Below are 25,097 nucleotides of genomic sequence, written 5' to 3' on the forward strand. Positions count from 1 at the left end.
GGACACCGCCACAGCGTGGCTTGACAAGCGGTGCGTCGGTGCACACCTGGGATCCGAACCGGTGAACCCCGGGCTTAATGCACTTAACCACTTGCGCCACCGGGCCGGCCCCAAATGTTGGCTTTCTAATTTGCCTGCAATACCTTTCTGATCCCAGATGATAAAATAATGCAAATAAGAGTAACAGTATTGAGTACTCACCTTGTGCTAAGCGCCTACTATGCACTCCTTCCTTTAATCTTCACAAGAGCCTTCACGTGAGCCAGACACTTAGTCTCGGGTTACTATAAGCCAAGGAGCCTGAGACCTAGAGGGACTGAGTAGCCTAAGTCACACGGCCAGTAGGGGCAGGCCTAACCCAGTTCTTCTGATTCCTGGATCTATGCTCTTGGCCTTTGCATCATGCTGCTTGCTGCACTGGACAGGCAGACTCTGAAGTTTCGTCTATTTTATTGTGGAAAGTAGAGAGCAGCTGAGTAGAAAGAGTCTCCCTGACTTCCCAGGCCTGAGACCCTTTAAACCCCAGACACAACGATGTGGGTGCTCAGGCCTGGAGCAGACCATTGACCGGTCCTGGCTACAAATCTTCTCAGCCTCTGCATCCACAAGGACCAGGAGAAGCACGGGAGGGGTGACCGGGCATGGCAGCCCTGGGGCGGGGGAGCTAGATTGGGCCCCCAAGCCTTCTCTCAGGCCCCAGGCCACGTCTCTTCTGGCTGTTTACCTCGTGGCTCTTCCCAGAACATACTGCAGAGCACATAGCCACAGAATTTCCTATGAACACATGGGTTTTACTACACTCTTCCTGCTTTAGGGATTCTGAATACATTTATATGGTTCTTGTAAATGCTAAAGATAAGGCATGGAATGCAGCTCTCATCCCCTCCCTCCCTTCCTCCAATTTTTAGTCCTCTTAATACAGGAATGGGCCAGACTCCACCCATTATAGCTAAATGAGCTACCATAAAAACCTGAAAAAAATCCAAACCATCTTGCCAATACCCTCAGAAATCGAGACTTTCCACAGGGAGTGGAGAATGTTCTGCATTCTACTTTTAGGTGAAAAAAAATAAAAGGAAGCAGGGAAAATAGTTAAACAAAACATTCATTCCTGTTCAAAGAATAAAAAAGAAATTAATAGCAGCTTTCGGGCTTCGGGTCAAAGTAATATCATGAGTTCCCCTTTGAATCTCCTCCTGCCCTCCAAGCATGGGAGTTAGAGATGAGCTTTTTCTTTACATAAAAAAGACAGGGGCACAATTAGCACCAAAATAAACATCGAAGGACTAGAAATTGAACAGACATGCAGTGGTGAGTGCTGATGTCACAAGGCTGTGGGGCTCTAGGCAGAGGAGGCTGGAGTGCCATCATAGAAGGAAGTGGATGGAAAGCTTCCCCTTCCCAGTAGGAAGCTGGAGATGGGCTCCTGAAGGACTGAGGCAGGAAGGGCAGAACAGGGCTGGTATCCTCACAGCTGGGGAAGGAGCAGAGAAAGGCTTCACCTGGGTGAAGCTATCACCAAGGAAGGGAGCGCCAAGTCAGGAACACAGGCCATCTCAGGTGGGCGGGTGGACGCCACCACAGAACCAGGGAGAGATCAGAAACAATTCCCAATCCGGGCGGCCCTGCAAACAAAAGTTCTGAAGGACACTGGAAATGTAGCTCTAAGAAAGTGCTCCCACCAACTCAATAGTCAACAGAGACACCTACTCTCTGTGAATGCACGTGATAGAAGCAACCTCAAAGTGAATTTAAAATGAGCATGTGTAAGCTCTTGAAGATGTAAAGGAAGGCCAGCAAAAATATTAACAGGACTTCACAAAACAAAACTAGAAAGCAATGAAATAAGAAAAGAAAGATAGGAAAAAGAACCAATTAGAGAAGAGAAATATAGTACTTGAAATAGCAGTTCATACAGTACAATCTCAGTTCAGTACATGTGCAACAACCCCTCGCACACAACTTCGTGTTCAGAATGTGAGTCAGAGATGCTTGGTCATCAAAGAGAGTCTCAAATGTGTGTGTGTGAGGTGGAGAGACAGAGAGAGGGAGAGAGGGAGGGAGGGAGGGAGAGGAGGAGAGGGGATGGGGAGGCCGAGGGGGATGGGGAGGGCGAGGAGCAGAAGCAGGGGAAAGAGGTGAAGGTGTTGAGATGAGGGCACCTGGAGGCCTGCCCCCACTCCGTGACCAGCGTTACTTAACCTCCCAGAGCTTCGAGGCCTTTTCTGTACAACGAGGATAATAATGACCACGGTAGGGTTGTGGTGAAGATGGTGGCCATTTTATGTAAAGTATTTTACCCTTAGTAAGAGCAACTTAGCAAGGAAGGAAAGTACCTCGACACTTTCTTAAAAAACCGTATTTTTAATAATAAAAAAGATCATGGTACCTTACATGTCGCCTTCATTTGCTATCAGGGTAGTGTATTCTCTGGATCTTCTGGTCATGGAAATGTCCTGTAGACAGGTCACTTCTGACTCCTATCAGTAGAGTCTTGTTGTGGGAACTGCCTGTGAGCGCCTTCCCTCACTTGCGGGGCCGCCATTCTGCACACGTGAGTGAAGCAGAATCAGATGGCCACGCTGGTGTTTCATTTGCTCTCTTGACAGGAGAAAAATGTTTCAAAATGACTTAATGCTTTTACTCTCTAGAGGCTTCCTTGTAAGTGCTCCCTCTTAATTCAATAAAAACTTATCTGTGTTAGTAAATGTCTCCGTCTGCTCCAGCCTTGGAGTTGCTCTCGCCCAGCATGCCCCCGTCATCTGATGGGCGAGGTGCCTGGTCTGCGTGCCTCCTGGGCAGTGGGCAGGACCGTGTGGCTGACCGTGGGGCAGGGCTCATTGCCAGTAGTTGATGCCCTCTCCTCCCAGGAAAAGAGAGATCCCTGATTAAATAAAACACGGCAGAATTAGATCTTCCAACATAAACAGAACCAGAAACACCTGTGCCTGATTGCCTGGGGCATGTTGGCGACCTTCGGGAGGGCAGGGTTAATGTGAAGAATTCCATACACCCAAGGTGGCCTTGGCATCAGCACAGACAAACAGCCTAATACGAGATAACCTAACAACCTTTCTCTTCTTCCTTTACCTTCAACTTTTAAAAAATTCTAAAATATTTCAAACAGCCAAGATAACAGATGAACATTTTGCTAAATTTACATCAGGTCAACTGAACTCTATAAGAAATAAAATGTTATAGATATGACTAAAACTCCACCCCAAAACTTCCCCTACACTCTCCCGAGAGACAGCTACTGTCTTGAAGTTTACGTGTATTTTTTTTTTTTACTACTGATAAAAATAATAAGAATAAAAAGTTTACACATACTGAGGTATATGGGGAAGCCATTCTGGTTTAAATCTGATTCGGCCTAAAACTTGTTTTTCCCAGAGCAGCTTGACTTATGACCCACCAAACGTGCACTATACATGTGCTTCAAACATTTTCCCAAAGCAAAGAATGCAGTCTTGAAAGATAGAGCTGGATGTCTCCTTCTTTCTGACGCCAATACCAGTACTTCTTTGAAGATAAGCTCTTCTTCCCAGAGAAGCAAGGTCAAGTTGACCTGCTATGTATATGCTAAACCTTGGCAAAACATCTCCTTGTGACTTTGGAAAAAAATTGTATTCGTGTCGTGCTTGGTGTATGGTCTTTGTTCTGAAATGGTACATAACTATGCGGTAACCAATACTTCCCCGGAGTGGTTTCTTCCCTGGGGAAGAGAGTTTCTGGGCCAGTCCTCACATTAGGCTCAATAAATATCACTATCTTTCTTATCTATAGATTGGTTATTGATTACTTGTGTTGACACTACATATCCATTTGGTAGCCATAAACTTTGTACTATTATATGATTTAAAACTTACATGAATGGTATCCATACCCTGTTGCATCTTGCTTTTTTCACTTAGTATTATGTTTTTGTGATTTCACTCATTTATTTTTGCCACAAATAGTTACATGGTACCAACAATAAACCAAGTACTGTTTTAGGTGCTGGGGTGGTAGGACTGAAACAAAAAAAAAAAAGGACAAAGACTCCTACCCTCATGAGACAGACAATAAAAAAGATAAATACATAAAATATATACTATGATATATATGAAATATAGTATATATGAAAAATATACTATGGTAATGTTAAGTGCTAAGAAGAAAAGAAGAAAAGGAGGTAAGAAGTATGTATGTGGGGTGGAGAGTGAGATTGCCAATTTAGGCATCATGTGTTTCAGGTTAAATGCCATGTTGGTTATCCCTGGGGAAGTGACAACTTTGTTACACAGAGGGCTGACTGCCTCGCACATCTTTGCTCACAGCTCCTTTGGGATTGCTGAGTCATAGCATGTGAGCATCTTCAAACAGGTGCACCCCACTTCCCTCCAGGATTGTACCAATATATGCTCCCACCAGCAGGGTATCAGGATTATCATTTTGCCACATCCTCACCAGTTCTTATCAGACTTGTAAATTTTGCCTTTCTGAAGGGTATAAAAGATAACTTGTTGCCATTTTAATTTTTATTTCCCATAGTATTACTATGGCTGAGATCTCCATATTGGCCACTTTGGTTTCCTTTCTGGAATTGTCAGTTCACATCCTTTGCTCATTTTTCTATGGGGGTGTTTGTCTTAACTTTATTCATCTACATGATTCTCTTCTATGGTGTGGATTAATCCTTTGTCACTTACAGGGACTGCAGATATATTATCCCTCTCTGTGGCTGGTCTTTTTACTTTGTCTATGGCATCATTCATGATGCAGGATTAACACTAATCTAATCAAATGATCAAGCCTATCATTTGTCATTGGTGCATTTTGTTTCTTTAGAAGAGTTTCCCTACCCTAACATCATAAAAGTATTCTTCTATGTTTTCTACTAAAAGTTTTATAGCTTTTCATACAAGTCTGTAATTTGTGAATGAAGTAAGATAAAAACCCATTTTTATTTTTCTCTATAGAGATGAAATTGTCCCTGCACTGTTTATTGAGTAGTCCACGTCTTCTCTGTTGATTGGTAATGAGACCTCTGTCAAATGCCAAGTTACTAAATATGGAACATGTTTCTGAATTGATAATCTGTCCTGCTGGTCTGTTCATCCACCCTTCACCAGTTCTACTGTCTTTATCATCATAGCTTTATAATAAGTCTTAGTATCTACAACAACCCCTCACTTCTCCCTGCCATTAGTCTGCCACAAAACCACCTTTGCTGTTCACGGCCTCTTCTACTCTATCATAATAATTTTAGGATTAATTTGGAAAATTTCCAGTGAGGAGTGGAATTGCATTGCATTTATAAATTAATACAGGGGAATTACTAACTTTACAATACTGAGCCTTTCCATCATGAAGATAACTCCTCACTTCTTTAGGTCTTGTTTATGTCTTTCAATAAATTTTATAATTTTTTATAAAGACCTATCATTTTTGTTACATTGTATCTGATTGCTATTTTTTGTTGCTATAGAAAATATGGTCTATAATTGCACTTATTAATAGTTTATTGCTGGCATATAGAAGAACTATTAGGTTTTGTACATTGGTCTTATATCTAGCAACCTTGCTGAATTCTCCCATAAATTTATCCGCAGTTTGGTTAGTAGTCTAAATAGTTTAGATACTTATCTAATACTTATATAACAGTTTATCTACAGATAAACATATTATCTTGAACTATTACTGGTTAGGATTTTTTCTTTTCCAATGATCACAGTTCTTTTTCTTACTGCTAGAACTTCAAGATTAATACTAATTAGAAGTTGTGATGGTAGATATCCTTGTCTTGATCCCCATTTAAAAAGGAATGCTTCCCATATTTTACCAGTAACTATAATGTTAACTGTACATTTTTGATAGGTTACTAGGTTAAGAAAGTTCCCTTCTATTCATAGTTTACTAAGGATTTTTATTTGGAATGGGTTTTGAACTACATAAAATTTATTTTCTGTATGTACTGAAATGATTACATTATTTTCTCCTTTAATTTATTAATGTGGTGGGTTACTCTTGTATTCTATTAATTATTTAGAAGTCAGTTTTAAAATTTACCAATATGGGTTTTTGTTTGTTTTCTTGTGTTATTTAATTTCTTTCATTTTTTTTCTTTGTTGTTGAGAACATGTATGTTAGATGTTTAATATATTTTAAAGTTTTCTCTGTTTTTAAAAATTGCATGCATGAGTGAAAGAATGTGTATTTTCTAATTATTGGATCCGAGGTTCTCTCTCTGTATATAGACAGATATAGATATAGACATATAGATCCAATATATAATCTTTGTCTTTATACTATTCAAATCCCTATATCATTTTAATTTTTTGCCAATTTTATCTATCAACGACTAGGGGAAGGGTGTTAAATTCCCCTGCCAAGATTGTAGATATGTGAATGTATCCTTATAATTCTGTCCACTTGGTATTTATGATTTTAAATTATTAGGTACTTAAAAGTTCAGAATTGTTATGTCTTGTGTTGAATTTTGTTTTGATCATTATGTAACCAACTTCTTTTTCCTAATAGTGCTTTTTTCCTTCAAGTGTATCTTATCTGTTATTAATATAGCTTTAGCTTATTTAATTAGTATCAATCAGTATTTGCCTTTGCTGTAACATTTCTGTGTCATTATGTTTTAGGTATGTTTTTGTAAACAGCATAGAACAAGATTTTTAAAAATCCAGTCCAAGCTTCTATATTGTAACTGGTGGTAAAATATATTAAAATCTATCACAATTAGTAAAATATTTTGATTTGCTTTTATCACTCTCATTTTTCATTACGTTCATTCTCATTTGAGACAAACAAAAGCTGAGAGAATTCATTGCCAGCACACCTGCACTATAAGAAGTATTAGAGCCACTTCTTCAGGTAGAAGGAGAATGATACCAGATGGCAATTTGGAAGTAAAAAGGAATGAAGCAGGCCATACGAGTAAATTAATAGGTAAATATAAAAGGCTCTTTTCTAATGTTTTAAATTTCTTTAATTGATAATTGACTGAGTAAAATAAAAGTAATAACTGGGCCTGCCCAGTGGCGCCGTGGTTAAGTGCGCATGCTCTGCTTCGGCAGCCCGGAGTTCACAGGTTCAGATCCCAGGCGCGCACCGACACACTGCTTGTCAAGCCATGCTGTGGCGGCGTCCCATATAAAGTAGAGGAAGATGGGCACAGATGATAGCTCAGGGCTGATCTTCCTCACAAAATAAATAAATAAATAAATAAACAAATAAATAAATAAAAGTAATAACAATATGGTGTGTGGTTTATAACATACATAGGACAATTTAGAACAATAATAGCATAAAGAATGGAGAAGGGAAACCTAAGAGTGCTGTTATGAATTTCCTACACCATTTATGAAGGGATTTAATATTGTTTAAAGATAAACAGTTATAAGTTAATGACATACACTGTAAACCCTAGATCAACCACTAAAACAAAAAGGACATACATAATAAGCCAATAGTGGAGATAAGATGGAATCATTAAAAATACTTAATCCAAAAGAACGCAGATAAAGAGAAAAAAGAAACATACAAAAGATGGAACAACCAGAAAAGAGATCATAAAATGATAGATTTAAATCCAATGACATAATTAAATCCATTAAATGTATATGGTATAAACACTGCCATTAAAACGCAAAGATTGCTATATTGGGGGTGGGGAGGAGCAAGACCCAACCACATGCTGTCTACAAAAAATCCACTTTACGTATAAAGCCACAGATAGATTAAAAGTACAAGGATGGAAAAGATACTCCATGCAAATAGTAATCAAAAGTAAGCTGGAGTGGCTATGTTATTACCAAACAGAGTAGATTTCAGAGAAAGAAATATTACCTGAGATTATATGAGAGGGACATTTCTTTTTTTTTTTTTTTGGTGAGGAAGATCAGCCCTGAGCTAACATCCATGCCAATCCTCCTCTTTTTGCTGAGGAAGACTGGCCCTGGGCTAACATCTGTGTCCATCTTCCTCCACTTTATAAGGGATGCTGCCACAGCATGGCCTGACAAGCGGTATGTCGATACACGCCGGGGATCCGAACCCTGGGCCGCTGCAGCAGAGTGCGTGCACTTAACCGCTACGCCACCGGGCCGGCCCCAAGAGGGACATTTCATAATGATAAGGAGGTCAATTCATCGTGACGATGTACTAAAACTAAATATGAATGCACCCATTAGCAGAGCTTCAAATCCCATGGAGCAAAAACTAGTAGAAGTAAAAGGAAAAATAGACAAGTACACAATTATAGTTGGAGATTTCAACACTCCTTTCTCAGTAATTGTTAGAACAAATAGAAAATCAGTAATTATCCAGAGTACCTGACAGCACTATCGACCAGCTTGACGTAATTGATCGTTTAGAGAATATTCCATCCAACAATAGCAGGATTACACATTCTTTTAAAGGTTACACACATCATTTACCAAGATAAGCCAAATTCTGGGCCATAACACAAGTCTCAATAAGTTTAGAAGGACTGGAATCATACAAAGTTCATTATCTGAACACAATGTAATTTCACGCAACTAGAAATCAGTAACAGAAATATATTTGAATATGCGCAAATATTCAGAATTTAAAGAACACACTTTTAAATAACCCATAAGTCAAAGAAAAAATATTTTGAACCGAATGAAAATGAAAACATAACATAAAATTTATGGGATTTAGCCAAAGTAGAGGGAAATTAGAGGGAAATTTGTAATATTAAATGCTTATATTAGGAAAGAAAGGTCTCAAATCAATTCACTGTGTCCACCTTAAGAAAGCAAAAACAAGAGCAAATTAAACCCAAAGTAAGCAAAAAATAATCCTAATAAAAGTAAGAAAAGACATCAATGAAATGGAAATAAAAACAAAATTTAAAAACAATAAAGAAAATCAATGAACCGAAAGCTGGTTATTTGAAAAGATAAATAAATTGGTAAGCATTTAAGCCAAACTGAGCAGAAAAAAAAATTGACAGGCATTCCTAACTTGGTTTCTGGCCCCCTTCCTCCATCTTAAAACCTATCAATGGTGGATCAAGTCCTTGTCACATCACATCTCTCCAACCCATCTTCCATCATTACACCTCTCTCTGACCACGACTGGGACAAGTTCTCCATTTTTAAAGACTCCTGTGATTAGATTGGGCCTACCCAGAAAATCCAGGACAATCTCCCCATCTTAACATCTGTTCCCTCAATGGCACCAGCCTTCTCTGGGATTAATGAGACTTTTGCTCTTCCCCTTCCTCCTCAATAGTGGTTTAGAAGTTATATATTCTAACCTTACTATTTTGATATTTACTTAAAATTTTAACAGTTATATTGATTTAACAAGATCTAAAGTTAATTGATAGCTTTAACCTCCAGTGGAACAACACAGGAATCTTAAAATTCCTTCACTCTTACCTCCCTATCCTATCTTTCCCGTTACTCTGATCTACTATTTCAATTCATCTTGTTGTTATAGTCCCCAAATAAGTCATTATTATCGTTGTTCTATTACACAGTCAATGCTTATTTAGATCTGCCCATGTTTTCTAATTTATTTTCTCGACTTTGCTTCTTCTATCCTCCTTCCTTCCCTCTATTTCCTTCTTACTTAGATACGTTTTTGGTAATTCTTTTAATGAAGGCCTGTGAGTGGCAAATTCTCTAGATTATTTGTTAACTAAAACTGTCTTTAGTTTTTCCCTCACTCTTGATTGATAGTATAACTCTAAGAAGATATTATTATATTATCTTCTGATCTCTATTGTTGGCATTGAGTAATCTACTGTCATTCTAATCATTGCTACTTGGTGTGCGATCTCTTCTCCTTCTTTGCTTTGCAGATTTTCTCCTTTTATTTAGTGTTTAACAGTTTCGCCAGGAAGTATCTTGGCATGGATCCTTTTCATACTTACCCAGCTTGGGATTCCTTGGGATTCTTCCATTTGAGGGTTCATGTCTTTAATCAATTCAGAACTATCATCCATTTTCCTTCAAATATTTCCTCTAAACCTTTCTCTCTATGCTCTCCTTCTGGAACTCTTATTATGTTTGTATTAGACTTTTTCATTATCTTAAACTCTCTTTCATATTTCTGTCTTTCTCTCTGCTGTATTTTATGTAATGTCGATATCTCTAATCTCCTCAAGTGTGTTAATGTGCGGTGTAATCCATTCAACTGAGCTTTTCATTCAATGAATAAATTTCTCATTTCTAGCAGGCCTCTTTAGTTATTTTTCAAATCTTTTCTTTACTTATAGTGTCTTGATCTTTCCTCCAGGGTTTGACTCCTTCCATAATGTTTTAAAGCATTTTTAACATACTTTTTTCCCCTCTCTGATTGTGCTTCTATTATCTCAAGTTCATGGGACTTGAATCTTAGTGTTTGTTGTGTCTGCTGGATCTTGCTCACAGTGAATTATTTCATTGTATGTTTTCTAATATTTTAAACTCATGAGTTCATTTTTAATGGGGCTTATTTTCTCAGAAAATACAGTGAGGCCTGTGTTGTTGGCATGTCACTTCAGGGTGATTCAGGATTGCAGGCATTCCAGGGAGATCCGCTGTGGGACAGATTGTTATGTTTACTTCTCGACTAGGAGCTTCCTGAGACTTGCAGAGATATTTGCATGTTTTCTGAGTAGATGAAAGTCATGTTTTCGACCCAAAACCCAAGGGCAAGCCCAGGGCTTAATTTTCGCTGGGGAGACTATTTCCCTAAACTCAAGCTGAGACAGCTTCCTCGTCTTCCCCCTGTGCCAAGAGACAGATTTCTTCTAATCTCCCTTCCCACCGAGAGTTCAGCTCTTCAAAAGTCCTGACTTATACTGCTCAGGATTCCAAGATCTTCTCTCCCGTCTTCAAATGGGTATTAAAACCCAAGCCCCTAGGTTAACCAAGACCAAAAATAAACTCCCAGGTCAGCTCACGGACATATTGCTCTGATTTTCAGTCTCTTCCTTGTTTCAGACACTCGTGATCCCAGCTATGCAATTTTGAAGGGTTAGATGTATCCAGAATTTCTGTGTGTTGTAGCAGGAGGGATTTCAAGTTTCTAGTCCAACATCTTTCTGGAATTAGAAATCTCCTTCTCCATTTATTCACATGGCTACCTCCCAAGAATTATAATTTCAGAATAATCTGTGACTGTTTACACAGCTCCAAAACACATTAGTTAAGTTGACATATTCTGCCAATAATCCAGATGTTTTGTCTACATGATGCCAAAAATCCAGATGTGTGTGTCAGTTCATCTGCTATTTCAAAATATAATAAACTGACATTATTACACACATTGCTAGTTCACAAATTCAGGGATCTTAGGGGCATAATCCTGTCCGTTGTTTGCAGAGACTAATTATATTAGAGTACATAACTTGCATTCTATCACGTAGATTTACAAGGCTGTAATTTTCTTCCTTGTCATTGTTGTTATTCTTGTTTTTTCACAATACAGAATTGAGGTCAATAAGTATTTATTAAACTCTTGGCTGAGAGTGAAAAGACTGAAAAGCCACTCTGTCCTTTGGGGATAGTAAAATCTAGTTATATTTATTAATTCATTTCTTCATTTAATCCTTTTTTATTGAGCACATACCATGTTCCTGGCAAAACAGGGATGAACAAGACAGAGGCCCTGCCCTCGTGAAGCGGACCATTTAGTGGGACACAAATAAACAATCACATGAGTACTGTACAATAAAAGCTGTAATAAATGTTATTGAGAGAAGTAGAAGTGCTGGGATAGAGCATCATACACAGTCTCAACTCAGTCTGGGGAAGTCAGGGAAGGCTGTCAGGAGTGACCTAAGCTGTGACCTGAAGGTCAGCCTAGGTAAGAGGAATGGTGGTGCAGCATGAGGAGGTGGCAATGGCGATAGAGAGAAATAGTTGAACGTGATATCTGTTTGAGAGCTGTAATTTGGTGATGGATATGGGTAGTGAGGGAGAGGAGAGTGTCAAGGCTGACTCTGGCAAAAGAGACTGGGTATTTGGAGGTGCCATTTACCCAGATAGGGAAGCCTGGAGAAGAACCATGTTTCTGGGGAAAATGAGTTCACTTGGGGACATGTTAACTTTGAGATGTCTATGAGACATACAAGTAGAGATGTCAGATGGACAGTAGGATATATATGCCTAGAGTCCAGAAGAGGTGAGTGAAGGTGGAAACGTGGGAGTCAGTGGCATGTAATTGGTATCTAAAAACATGGAAATGGTGAAGATTCTGTAGAGAAAGGCTGGAGACCAAAAGAGGGCCGGAGCTTTGGTCAGGTGGAAGACAAGGAATCTATTTAAAAAACAAAAAAAAAACAAGTAGGAGTATCTAGAGTGGGAAGAAATAAGGAGAGCTTGGTGTCATGAAATCCAAGAGAAGAGAGAGTTTACAGATGAAACTGGGTCAACTGAGTCGAATACTTCTAAAAGTTCAAGTAAGATAAAAACTAAGTGGCCATTGGGTAGTGTGAATGCCATGGGTGAGTCGAGCAAAAGCATTTTGGTAAACAGAATGAGGAAGAAGCCAGAATGTGCTGGGTTCAAGTTGTCCATGGGAAATGAGGCGGCAGAGATAGAATGTGCGGTCAGTCATCCTAGGATGGGGCAAAGGAGGGCTGTAGAGGTAAGACTCAACTCAGGAAACGAGACAGAGGAGAACACAAGAAGTTTATCATTACAATTTTGGGGAAAGGAGATTCAACAGAGGTTGGAACAGGTGGGGGAGAACTTCCTGATGAGATTTAGGCCTCAGGGCATGGGCAGAATTTGGATCAACAGGGCGAGGAGGAGGCATTTGTGCCTGGGAACCAGCGCAAACAAAAGACATGAACAGAGGTGATCAGAAGACGAGGGGTCTAAGGAGAGAGTAGCGTAGACTGCTTATGCCTGAAAGAACTGAAAAATAAAACTGGATGGGAAGAGTCGAGTATATCTATTTTTTTTTTATCTGCCCACTTCTGAGAAACACACTCCCCACCTTTAGATGAGCCTCCCCTGCATTCCATCAGTGAGGCCAGAGAGGGGCTGTCATCACAGAACCCACTCTCACCACCAGGGGCGTTGGAGCCAAGTCAGGCCAGTCAGACACCCTCCCACCCAATGCCCCCCACCGCCCACCCCTGCCAAGGGCCCTTGTGGGCAGAAGCTACAGAAATACTCCCCTGGAGAGACTGAAATCAGCCTTCGGAGAGCAGTAGAGACAAGAGAGAGGCAGTGGGCACCGTCCACGGCACCCGAGGCAGCTGGGTCCCACCCGCACCACTGTCCTTCCTGTGGTTTGAGTACAGGAAGCTCTCCAATATACTCTCTCACCCTTAGGCCTCAGCTGGTTCCAGTGAGTACCACTCGCCACCCAGAGTTCTGAGCACACAATGAGGTGGCACCGGGGAACAGGAATGCCCATTGTGGGGTTGAGCTGCGGGCTGAAACGTAGTAGCCTGCCCAGCCACCTAGGAGGTTAGAGGAACCTCTACCAGGAACCAGACAAACACCCCACATCTTAGAAATAGCCCACCCTTACTTGTTAGTAACAACTTTTGAAATCTCTAGCTTTTGCTGGTTAATAAATTATGGTTAATTCCATTAATATCATTTTGAAATGACATCAAAACCCTTTTCTCTGAAGCCTCAAAGATTAGTTCATTAGAATCAAGACACCAAGACGCACTGATCCGAGTAGGCAGAAAAGCTCTTAAGAAGAGAGAAATATAGATGTGGCTGGTGCAACGAGCTCACGTCTTTTAGCCACAGGCTGGAGGTCTGGCTGCCATAAGCCCACAGAGGGAACTACGCTGCCAGTTTATGGTACGATGGCGGTAAGAAGATGGTGGGAAGATCAGTTCCCTTGCCAAAGAAGTGAGAAGGAAGCATTTCCCAGCCCCACAGGCTCGGTTGTCCATTCTATTCTCAGGTTTTGATGACTTATTTGGGTTGCAAATGTGCACACACAGCAAAGGGTCCCCGCTGGCTGAGACGTCAAGTGGCATTTGTTATTCCAGTTCACTTTTTTATGAAGAAGCCACAATAACTCTGGTTCTTATTTAGGGTCTATGAAAGCTGATTTCTTGCATGTGGGGTTCCCATCACCCATCCAAGCTCCCTGAATTCACAATATACCCAAGGGTTAAACCTAGGAGCCAGGCGTCTTTGGAGAGCGGCACTTTGTAGGGACACTGTAAATGTCTACTGTTGAAGCCAGCTCCCCCTATAAAGAGATACAGTACCTCAAAGATTTCATAACTTGGAAAGTGTTCAAGAGATACTATGCAAAGAATTCAGATTATAAAACTGTGTATAGAGTAATCCCATTTCTATAAACATATGCATATGTCTATACATGTGGTCTGTGCGTGTGTGTGTGTGTATATATTTAAAAGATCCTGAAGTGATACACACCAAGATGTTAACAATGGTTATCTTGATGGAGAAAGGAAGAGGATTTGTAGGTGACTATTTTATTTCCTTTTCCTTACTTAACCACATTTTCCAATTTTCCTACAATAAGCACATATTACTTGGATAATTTTTAATGCCATTTTTTAAATGAGCATTTGGCAGTTTTCTTATAAACAAGCATTGCAAGCCCACAGTTGTAGGGTGTTTTTGGTGGGGGGAGGTGTGTATGCTGTTTGTTGCTATATTGCTTTATTGCAGTGTCCCAGTGGGACATGAGGTGCCCAAACAGTGTCTGATAACACCACATTATCCACATAAAGGATGATTCTCTGGGTTGTCGTTCTCACTTAACTAACCATAAATAAACCCACTAGATAATAGCTGGCTGGCACTAGGGCACATAATCCCTCCATAATCAGTCTTTTACAGTCAGTCCAGATAACTACATGCTCACCACTTACTGCCTGAAGTTTGGTAGAAACTACTTAAGCACAATGCTTCAACAGACCACCTTTCAGCCCTAGCAGGTGGAATTTCCAATTACAGTGAGATGCCATCTGGTACTCTAAATACTTATTAGTAGTTCTTAAAAGGCCTTACATGCCCACATTCAACCTATTGGCTCTATCCTAAGACCATCAGAATTGAAAAAACCTTAAATGGATTTCTTTCTCAACTGAGCTCACTGTAATAGAAGTATGTGCACACACACGACCATCTATCTATTACACATATACAAAAGTATATGTAGCTGCCTAGTGCCTAAGAGCATGGATTTTGGAGTCAAATAGGCTTCAGTTGATTAGCTTTCGCTCCACCATCTTATTTATCACAATAACCCTATGAGGGCAGTAATATTATCCTCCATTTTACAGGTGGGGAAACTGAGGCTCACAGAAGTTAAGGAACTTGCTCAAAGTCATACAGAGAGTAAGTGAAAGTTGGAAACTGAGCCCACATTTACCTGACTCCAGAGCCTGTGTTTTTCTCATCTCCTGTCAGATTACCTCCACGATTCCTACAAGGATATGACACTATGGGGTTGTGTACATCTTAAGGACCTGTGTCACCAAGTCGTTTGAGAAGACTATGGTTTTGTTCCCCAGCAAACTCTTCCAAGGAACAGACTAGACTATCTTTCCCTTTTTCTTGTACTTTCCACCAGTGTGTTGTGTGCCTACACACACACGCATAATCTTCATGACAAAACCTCTTGCAATGGGACTAATGGGGGTTTCAGACCCCGCTGGGGCTGCAGGAGAGCCCTTTCCAGGGAGCAGCACAGGTCGGGGCTCACTCACTGCTCCCAGTTATGAGGGATCAAAATCTCCTCTAGAGTCTGAGTTCAGCCCATTCCCTTGTTTGTTAGGATTGTTAGGATGGTGAAGGGCTCTGCAATCTTTCCTAAACCTCCTTGCAAACAACAGTTGGAGACACCCATGGAGAGTCTGGAGGAGCAGCCATTTTAAAGGGGCTCTAAGGAGTTCAAGTGACTTGGCTTCCCTGCCCTTAGTCTACTTCCCAGGGTGGTTGTGAAGCTAGGAGGACAGACTTTGACAAAACACAGTGTGGGACCCCTGTGGAGGTATCATCGCTTCTTGATAGAAGCTGGCCAGCGGGGCGGCCATTTTGTAGGATCTGTCAAAGCTCCTAAAGAACACCACCATCCAGGGCCGACCAATGTGGGAGAAAGCGTGTGGGGGCAGAGAAGCTGGAAGGGAGTCCTTAGAACACAGATTTCCTCATCGGGAAACCGGGGGTGATCATCTGTAAGTGTGTAGCTGCATCCAGCACAGAGCCTGATGCATAGTGACTCTTCCAAGAGTCTCCAGTAGAGCAAATCGAACTTGAATTGTAAAACTTAATATCAGTCTCAAGACCCAAATATTAGCCTGGCCAGCTGCCCCTCCTGCCAGCAGGTTTACTGGTACAAACAAATCATGTTCCCCTAGTAAGGAGGATCAAGCTGACACATGCCATTGTTCAGAAGGTAATTATCGTAATGAGGGAAAGCAAACTGAATGGAGGGCTAATCCAGCTGCTATGTTGATAAAGCATAATAAAGGTGGCCGCTGTGGAGCACACCACAGAGTTAATTTGCACTTTTCTCCACCAGCCTGATGCTGCATAAGCCACAACTGCCCTCATAACTAAACCGGAGCTAATTACTCATGTTAATTACCCAGCCCTGGGTCAGCTCCCAAGGCTGGTTAAAGGTGGCCCAGAGCTAAGCGCACAGATCCTTCCTCTGAGCAGTGCACAGAGGCTAATTTTGGGTGTCTAAATCTTTGTGATCAGTTCTCACCGCCTTTCGGATGCATTCTCTGCACAGATGAAAATAATTCTGTAGATGAGCACAGCAACGTCCCCAATTCCTCGTTCTTGTTTCCTAAGATTACCCCAGCCCAAAATATTTTTCCTGCTTTTTGTCTCTCTGAACAGAACGTTATATCAGTGAAAACTTTAGCAAAAGTAAGTTAATAAATTGAATTAATAATTAATAAACTGAAAAGCCGTACGTGGTATGATTCCATTTATACAACATTCTGGAAAAGGCATAACTGTAGAGACAGAGGACAGATCAGTGGTTGCCAGGAGTGGGGGTGGAGGGAAGGGCTGACTACAAAGGGAATTTGGGGGGATAGACCTCTTCCTATATGGCTGTGGTGATAGATACACAATACTGTGCATTTGTCAAATCCATCAAACCATGCACCACAAGGAGCGAATTTTACTGTATTTTACTAACTTAAAAATAAATTTAAAAAGAGAACAATAAAACTTGCTCTCTCTCTGACAGTTTTTCTTGTTAGTTTGTCTTTACTACTAGCAATTGCTAAGATATCTTTTTCTGACAACGGAAATCTTTGAAATTCTAGCAAAAACAGAGAGAAGGGAAACATTGCTTGTTTCACTAATTTGTAATAAATGCCTGTACCTATTGTTTTTTGAAATGATTAAGCAGGTGTGGATTTTTTTTCTGGGAATGCTCAACTAGTGTCTATGGAAACAGAGCGTAGCAAAGGCTTGAACAATTTTCCAGTGAGATCAGTCAAGTCTTAATCTCCATGACGCCAAAATACTTGGCTGCAAAGTGGAAGTTCAGTCAATTACCAGCTGTTTTGTCTCTGTGTGTCCCCCAATCTATGTGACTGTTCCGAGACAGGTTTCAGATTGTTTGGCTGGTGCCAAGGAGACGCCATCATAGTTGGCAGCTTTCCCCAAAAACAAATTTTCTCCACACTTCCACAACTCCCTTCACTGGGGCAGCTACAGCCTGAAGTTCTTTGTCATCTCATTTCCACAACAGTTGCTTAAAAAAGACAAATCAGCGACTTTATGGTGAGTTACAATACGCACGCATCTTTCTTTTCCTCTCCTTGGAGCCCTCATGGCAACTCCTCAAAAAGGCTGATGCAGCCAGGCAGCTTTAAGTATCACAGAGGTCACTCATTATCACAGCAACCTGAAAACTTACAACATTTCCAAAATAATCACACCAGCACTGACAGACAGTGTTGCATTCATTTGTAATGTTAAGTACTTAATCAACAAGTTAAATACGCTTCAGGTTCACCAGAATGATGACAACATCTGAATAGTTTTCTATCACCTAAGTGGAGTTGTCTGATTAGGGCTGACAGATGTATATAAGAATGCAAGTAGCTTTACCCACGTGCTTTTTTTTCCTTGTTGGGAATATGATAATGCGATAAAATTAGATCTTCAGATGCTTGCATGTTTATGCCTTTAAAATTATATGCATACCTTTGTGGCAAAAGCAAAAGGAGAGAAAATAGTCTCAGAGATGGATTCCTACTGCATCTGTCATCTGTCCACAGTGTGGAGGAGAGTCATATCGTGGAGGGAAACCCTGAAACTCAATTTGTAGAGCCACAGACTCTCGGGTTGGCAGAGGCCTTGCGAGTGGCTCTGATTAGCTTTTCTTAAGGCAGGGACAAAAGAACATTCAACTTAGCTCAAGAAATTGGAGTTTCTTGTAAGAAAACACTTGAACTGGGTCTGAGGCTGAAAACCTATAAGGAATCAAGACAGCTCTGGGGACCAGCCACTCGATTTGTCTCTCTCAGGCCACATGATTTCTCTCTCAAGGTATCTCTGCCCCTCTTTCTTCACATGCTCCTTCCCATCTCTCTTAAAATGAACTCTTCCTTTTAGTAGCCTCACACTTTCAACTTGCTCATGGTCCTTCATGACTTTTCAGGTGTCTCCTTAGCATCAAAACTGTTGCGGGCCGGCCCGTGGCTTAGCGGTTAAGTGCTCGCGCTCCGCTGCTGGCGGCCCGGGGTTCCGATCCCGGCGCGCACCGACGCACCCCTTCTCCAGCCATGCTGAGGCCGCGTTCCCACATACAGCAACTAGAAGGCTGTGCAACTATGACATACAACTATCTACTGGGGCTTTAGGGACAAAAAATAAATAAAGAAAATTAAAAAAAAAAAAAAAACTGTTGCAAACTTGCTGGTTCACATTGTGTTTCCTAGCTTTAAATGCTGAGAGAGAAAATTTGATTGGTTCAGCACATTGTTCCATGCCAGGCCCAATTATGTGTCACTCTCAGCCTGTGAATTAACAGCCCTGGGATCAGATATCAACCCAAATTGCTCAGTCCAAGGTGACGTAATGTGGTAAAAACACAGCCATCTTGGCAGTGGGGGCTCTGAGTGGGCAGTTCCCATTGAAAAGGGAGGGCTGGTCAGGCTGTAGGGTTGCTGTGCCCTTGTCTAATAGTTGAGTCCTCTACAATAGGGGGTTCCAGCCCCACTGCCTACAGCAGCCAGGCAGGTGATGGAAATGAGCTCAACTGGCCTGGTCAAGAGCACACATTGCATGAATGGGGAAGACTTTGGAGAACTGAAGAACACAGTCTGGTGTAAAGGGGATGAGAAAACTAGCTCCAGTTCATTGGTTGACATGCAGAAAAGAGGGCCTAGTGTTGGCAGATCTTCCAATTTTTCAACAGAATCCAGACATCTGATATTTATGTAAAATCTCCCAGGCTTTAACGTTGGCTCAAACTTTTTAAACTATGTGGGTCAACCAAAACATTCCCACGCCTCCTCCACCCTTCAACCGACTGATGACCCTCCGTCTCCAGTTCCTCCTGAACACACAACAGTGAGGGAGACGTCACCATCTTTAAAGGAAACGCATTCCATTTTCCAGCAGCTCTGGTTGTTTTAAATTCCTTCATATATTCGTATGCAAGTCTTACTTGAAGACAACACCCACCGCACACTGACTTCTTCTCATTCTGTTTCTTCAGAAGTACTTCATGTGGTTCATTCCACCATCCTGCTTGCCCTGCTTTGAATACACCCCAGTCAGTTGATGTCTCCCTCAGATTGTGGTAGTTAGGGTCAGAGGTCAGAGTACCACACAGAGTGTCACAGGACTGTTTCACTTGTCTCACTTGAGACACTATACTACTATTAATTTAAGTAACTTTTGACAGCAAGTTCATACTATTGATCCACACTGCGTTTAAAGTAAACTAAAGCGCTTATGGTGTTTTTCTCATGAACACTTACTAAACCTGATTTTTATCACCCTGCTCTTGACAAGTTGGGTTCTCGGGACCTGAGTACATTCATTGTCCCTATAAAATCCCGTCTTGTTAGATTTCACCCCACCCATCACATCTCGTTTAGGCCCTTCTGTTGTTGTTGCTGTTGTCCAAACTCTTAACTCGTCTGTGCATAGCCATTGTTTACTTATGATTTATACTCCAACAAATAATGCCAAAAAGCATACCAGCATATCAATCTATCTGTTTTTTTAGATTTGCTTGTCTTTCTTTCTTTAAGATATGTTGTTATTATAGTGTCAAAATTTCACTTTCACTCTGAGATGTCTTTTGATAATTCTTCCCTTTTACTTATCTGGCCATAGGATTTTATCTCTTTCCTTGGGAGATTTGAAATCTATATTTCTAATGTCCAGGGCACAGATCTGGCTGTGCTCTGCACTCCCCTTCCTGGCTGTGGGGTAGTCAAAGACGGCTGGGTCATTTTCTCTTCAGGTTCTCATCAGGTCTGCATCTCTAGTCAACTATTCTTTGTTCAACAGAATTAGGTCCACAGCAACAGTCCCTCATTACTCCTTCTGGCTTCTGAGAATTAAAACAGTCAGCATGGTCTGCTTCTAGCTACGATGGAGTGGATGATATCAGATTAATCCCCCACTGAGAACAGCTATAAAAGCTGGATGCAATACAAAGGCCAGCTGTTGGAAGGCATTGGAGAACAACCAAAGCGTCCAGGGCCCCACAGGGGCCAAGATCCTGAAGACACAGGAAATGCATTGAAATGGGCCTGGTAGTCCGTGCACAACTTCCCCGCGAGCATTTGCTACTTCTAAGTTTTGCGTATACAGGCCTAACGTCACAGGTTGGGTTCCCTAGGACAGAGATTAGTAAGCACGATGCTCACTAGAAGGTGTTTTAGGATCAACCTCCGTGGATAGGAGAGGAAGGAGGCAGGGTTGTGTTGCAGGCTCGGCCTCTGCCAACCCCACAGGGAGCTCTGGAGCTAGGACAACCCTTCAGAACTGTCCGGAGTTGCTGCACAGGGTGCAGGCTACCCCTGGAAGGAGGTGGACCTTGGGGGAAGCAGTTTTCTTCAGCAGAGGCAATCCCCAAAGAGGGCTGATGATTGAAGGCTGCCTTCTGACAAGACTCCCAGCAGTTGGGGGAATAAGTCTTTCATTCCTGGAGGGGGATCTGGCCAGTGCATCATTGCATCCATCACATCGACAGACTGAGAAACCCAGCAGGAATCGGCCTCCAAGAGGTTACAAAAGCTAAGCATTAACTTCAGTAGTCTTATGGTGCTACAAACACAGATGTTGGAGTTCAGGGTGTGCCAAGAAGGAGGGGCACTAATAAACACCCCCGCGTTCAGTTGAGAATGTGGAAGAGTTAGCCCACAGGAGCAGGAGAAAACCTGACATAGGCGACCAGCTTCTGATCAGATCAAGGTGATCAAATACTCTAGCAGCCTCCAAGAAGAAAATTAAATCCTCTCTGAAAGAAGGGAACATCATCCAAACTCTCTACGATTTTTCATGCACACTGTCCAACATTCAATGAAAACATTATTAGACATACAGGAGACTGCAATAAATGGAAAAAAAGGAAGGAGTAGAAAGAGATGAAACAGAAAATAGAAACAGAGCGAGGTGCTCTACATGTTAGAGTTAACAGACACAGAACTTTAAATAACTATGATCAACAATTCAAGAAAATAATGGAAAAGATGGAGAATTTCAATGGGGAACTGGAATCTATAAGAAGGAATCAAATGGAACTCCTAGAACTGAAAAATACAATCATAGAAATTAAGAATTCAATCAATTGAACAATGACAGTACAGAGCAGAAGACAGGTTTAGTGACTTGGAAGAGAAATGAGTAAAAAACCTCCAGGATGAAGCAGTGCAGAGGGGGGAAAAAGATGTTTTTTCAAGCTTAACCGACATTAGGAAACAGTAAAAATGTGTAAAATACAAGAAATTGGAGTCTTAGTTGGACAGATATGAGGAAATAGAGAAGAAGCAGTATTTGAAGAAATAGAAGTTGAAAATTTTTCAAAACTGACAGATTTAAGAAGCTTAGGTTATCCCACTGTGGAGGACGCCTGTGGGGCCAGGTGCTGAGTCCTTCATCACCTGATAGCATAAGACACGCCTCTGGAGAAAGCATTTAGGTCCACACAAGTCACCTCACTACTCCGCCTCACCCTCATAACTATGTCATCAGCAGATGAGGAGACTGAGGCTGGAGGTTAATTCCTCCTCCAAGGTCACCAGCCACTGTAGCCGGGACTGAACCCGGATCTGCTGGACTTCAATCCTCTGCTATTAACCGCTCTGCTATCCTCCTTGGGGTGGCGCATTTATTAGTTTCACTCCTAACACCTTGCTTAGATGATCCCCACAGAGAAAATGAGAATTCTCATGGGGGCAGGGAGGTTTGGGGGAGACAACTCTAGGAAGCATTCTGGAGAACAGGGACACCTGGCTGGGTGCCCCAGGGGCAGGCATGAGGCCCAGGGAGGGTGACGAGGAAAGAGAGAGCAGCAGATGGAGGAGGTTCCAGAAGGAGAGATGGAGACACGTATGTTTGATCCTTTCAATGTTTTTTGGGTTTTTTTTCTGACAGTTGGTCTTGTTTTCAGGAAGAAGCAACTCTTTTCTGCCTTCTCCTCCCTCCTGCATGACCTCCCCAACCTTCCAGCTCTCAGAACTCTGCTACCATCTGATTCAGTCACATTATGGATTAAATAGGCTTATGTGAGTTGACACGGGGGCCCACCCTCCATTGTAACACAGCTTCTGTGGGAACATGTGTTCTGATTCCAATGGCCCACTTGTACTAGACCTATGAACACAATTCATTCTTAAGTCAGGATCTGCCTGTACACGAGAAGTTAAGTAATAGCACCAGTTGATGACTTCAGCCTCATCACAAAGTGGACACGATTAATTACCAAAGGAGCACGGGACACCACAGGGCACTGGGTTCTACAGAGACAAAGAGAGAATCTTGCAGGTTGCAGGAGGGTGAGGGGTTTCCCTGTTGGGTCAGCTATGAAGCAGGGCGGGAGTTCTGACAGACCCATTAAAGGAGGGCGAACCAGAGCAAGTGTGCAGGTACAAGGACCAACCGGCTCAGGGGCAAGGAGCTCACTTTCACCTTTGGGGAGCTTACGAGAAGTCCTCTGCTGGCTGCAGGGCCCTGTCTTCCTTGGTTTCTGATCAGATATGGGAGCAGGGCTCTGACTGAGCCTGGAATCCCGTGGGCAGCAGTTTCTCTGCTGTTGAGCGTGCGGCAGAGGCTGCCGCTGGCCCTCCTGGGCCTTCCTCCATGCCTGCCCCAGGAGCCTGGCTCCTTCTGCCTGCTCGCCGCAGCCAAGCCTCCTGCCCCGGTTAGTCCAGCCCCAGAAACATTTATGAGGCCCGGTCGGGTGCCAGCCCTGCACCACACACCGAGGAGATGGAGGACAGTAAACGGCGGCCAGAGGCCGCGGCGTGGGAGGCGCTCTGCCAGCTGAGCATCAGGGCCAGTGGGCCCAGGGGAGGGGCTGGAGAGGAAAGGCACGGGAGGGAACGTCACAGGAGGGAGGCCCAGAGGTGCAGAGCTCGGAGCCTGGGGATGGGAGCCGCTCCTCCTCCACTTGCCCTGTCCCACCCACATCCCAAAGGACGACGCAGGGCGGAGGTTCAGCACCTGCGCTCCCAGAGAGGGGAGCACGGCCCGGCAGAGTCTAGCTTCTCAACCAGGAACTTGAGTTTCTTACTAGCTTTTTCTACCTATCAGTTTCCCATCCGTAAAATGGAGATAACAGGGGCTGGCTTGGTGACGCAAGCGGTTCACTGCTCGCACTCCGCTGCGGGGGGCCGGTTCGCAGGTTCCCACCCTGGCAAGCATCGCCACACTGCTTGGCAAGCCGTCCTGTGGCGGCGTGCCATATAAAGTGGAGGAAGATGGGCATGGATGTTAGCCCAGGGCCAGTCTTCCTCAGCAAAAAAAAAAAAAAAAAAAGAGGAGGACTGGCAGATGTTAGCTTAGGGCTGATCTTCCTCACAAAAAAAAAAAAATGGAGATAACAGTAGAGTCAGTTCTGCCTCAATATGGCACATGAGTTCCTAAAAGTCACCACTCTTTGCAAAATCCCATGATAAAAACCACAGGGCTCATGGGGAAAATGGGGTTAGGGGCATGACACCCAAAAACTTTGTCAGTGACATAAAATAAGATAGGAACCTAATAAAAATGGTAGCATGGATTTACACATGTTCAATGGTTAAGAAATACATAACTGCTATGAATGAGTGCCGTCCTTTACCTTGAACAAGACCTGAAGTGTGCTTGCAAAGTCGGTGTGGGTGGGTAAGTTACTGCGAAGGGCGGAAGGAGAGTACCTGAATTGGATGGGAAGTGGTAACGCCGGATGCGGATGGGTGCGGCTCCTGGAACATGTGAACTGAGGGAGCGGTAGGTGTCTGAGGCACAGCTGGTGCAGTCTTCTCTGTTCACCTAGTTTTGCGTGTGTGTGGACAGAATCATACAGAAGCAAATGCAAAGTTCACATTATGCTCAAATCGCTCCCTCATATATCAGTTATTTTGGAACAAATTCCCATTTTTGAACAAGTGTTACAGCAGAACCGGCTGTACTAACTGCCTCATAGGGGGATGTCATGAGGATTAAATTAGATAATTCATGTAAGTGTTGAACCCTGTGCCTGCCTGATAAGTGATGAATAAGTGTTGTTAGTGTGATGAATCTACATCAAATTGTTATATTTCCAACAAATCAAAGAATGAATCGGTGGATGCAAGAATGCCTAGTTGTGGAGTAAAGAGTGGTGGTACAGGGAGTGTGGGAGCGGTGGTGACAATTTATCTCAGTGAAGGGAAACTTCCTTGAGGAGTTCCCAGCAACAGGCCATGCTATGTCCTGTGACCAGGAGGACAACCTGCACACTCCTGCCCCCATTGATGTGAATATGATCACAGGGATACGTCCACCCACCATCACACAGGCCTCACTGCCTAGTATTCCTATTTTGTAGATCAAGGATTTGGGCAGGGCGATTCTTCATCGACAGAGCTGACTCGGTATTACTCAGCTAGCAGATGGGCTGGTCTGGAGGGTCCACAATCACATCATTCACATATCTGTTGCCTTCATGGGGGT

The 25,097-nt window shown here is 42.5% G+C and overlaps 1 long non-coding RNA gene across 1 annotated transcript in view; it reads right to left on the reverse strand.

The window, feature by feature from the left end:
- Positions 1-2,345: 2,345 nt before the first annotated feature.
- The window catches only part of LOC131398959 (uncharacterized), a 32,871-nt gene continuing 10,119 nt past the window's right edge, over positions 2,346-25,097 (reverse strand). The window contains exon 3 of the long non-coding RNA XR_009217036.1: positions 2,346-2,884. This is a non-coding gene — a long non-coding RNA (uncharacterized LOC131398959). The remainder of the gene's footprint in view (positions 2,885-25,097) is intronic.

The sequence above is a fragment of the Diceros bicornis genome, chromosome 36 (assembly GCF_020826845.1).
Source record: "Diceros bicornis minor isolate mBicDic1 chromosome 36, mDicBic1.mat.cur, whole genome shotgun sequence".
Lineage (NCBI taxonomy): Eukaryota > Metazoa > Chordata > Mammalia > Perissodactyla > Rhinocerotidae > Diceros > Diceros bicornis.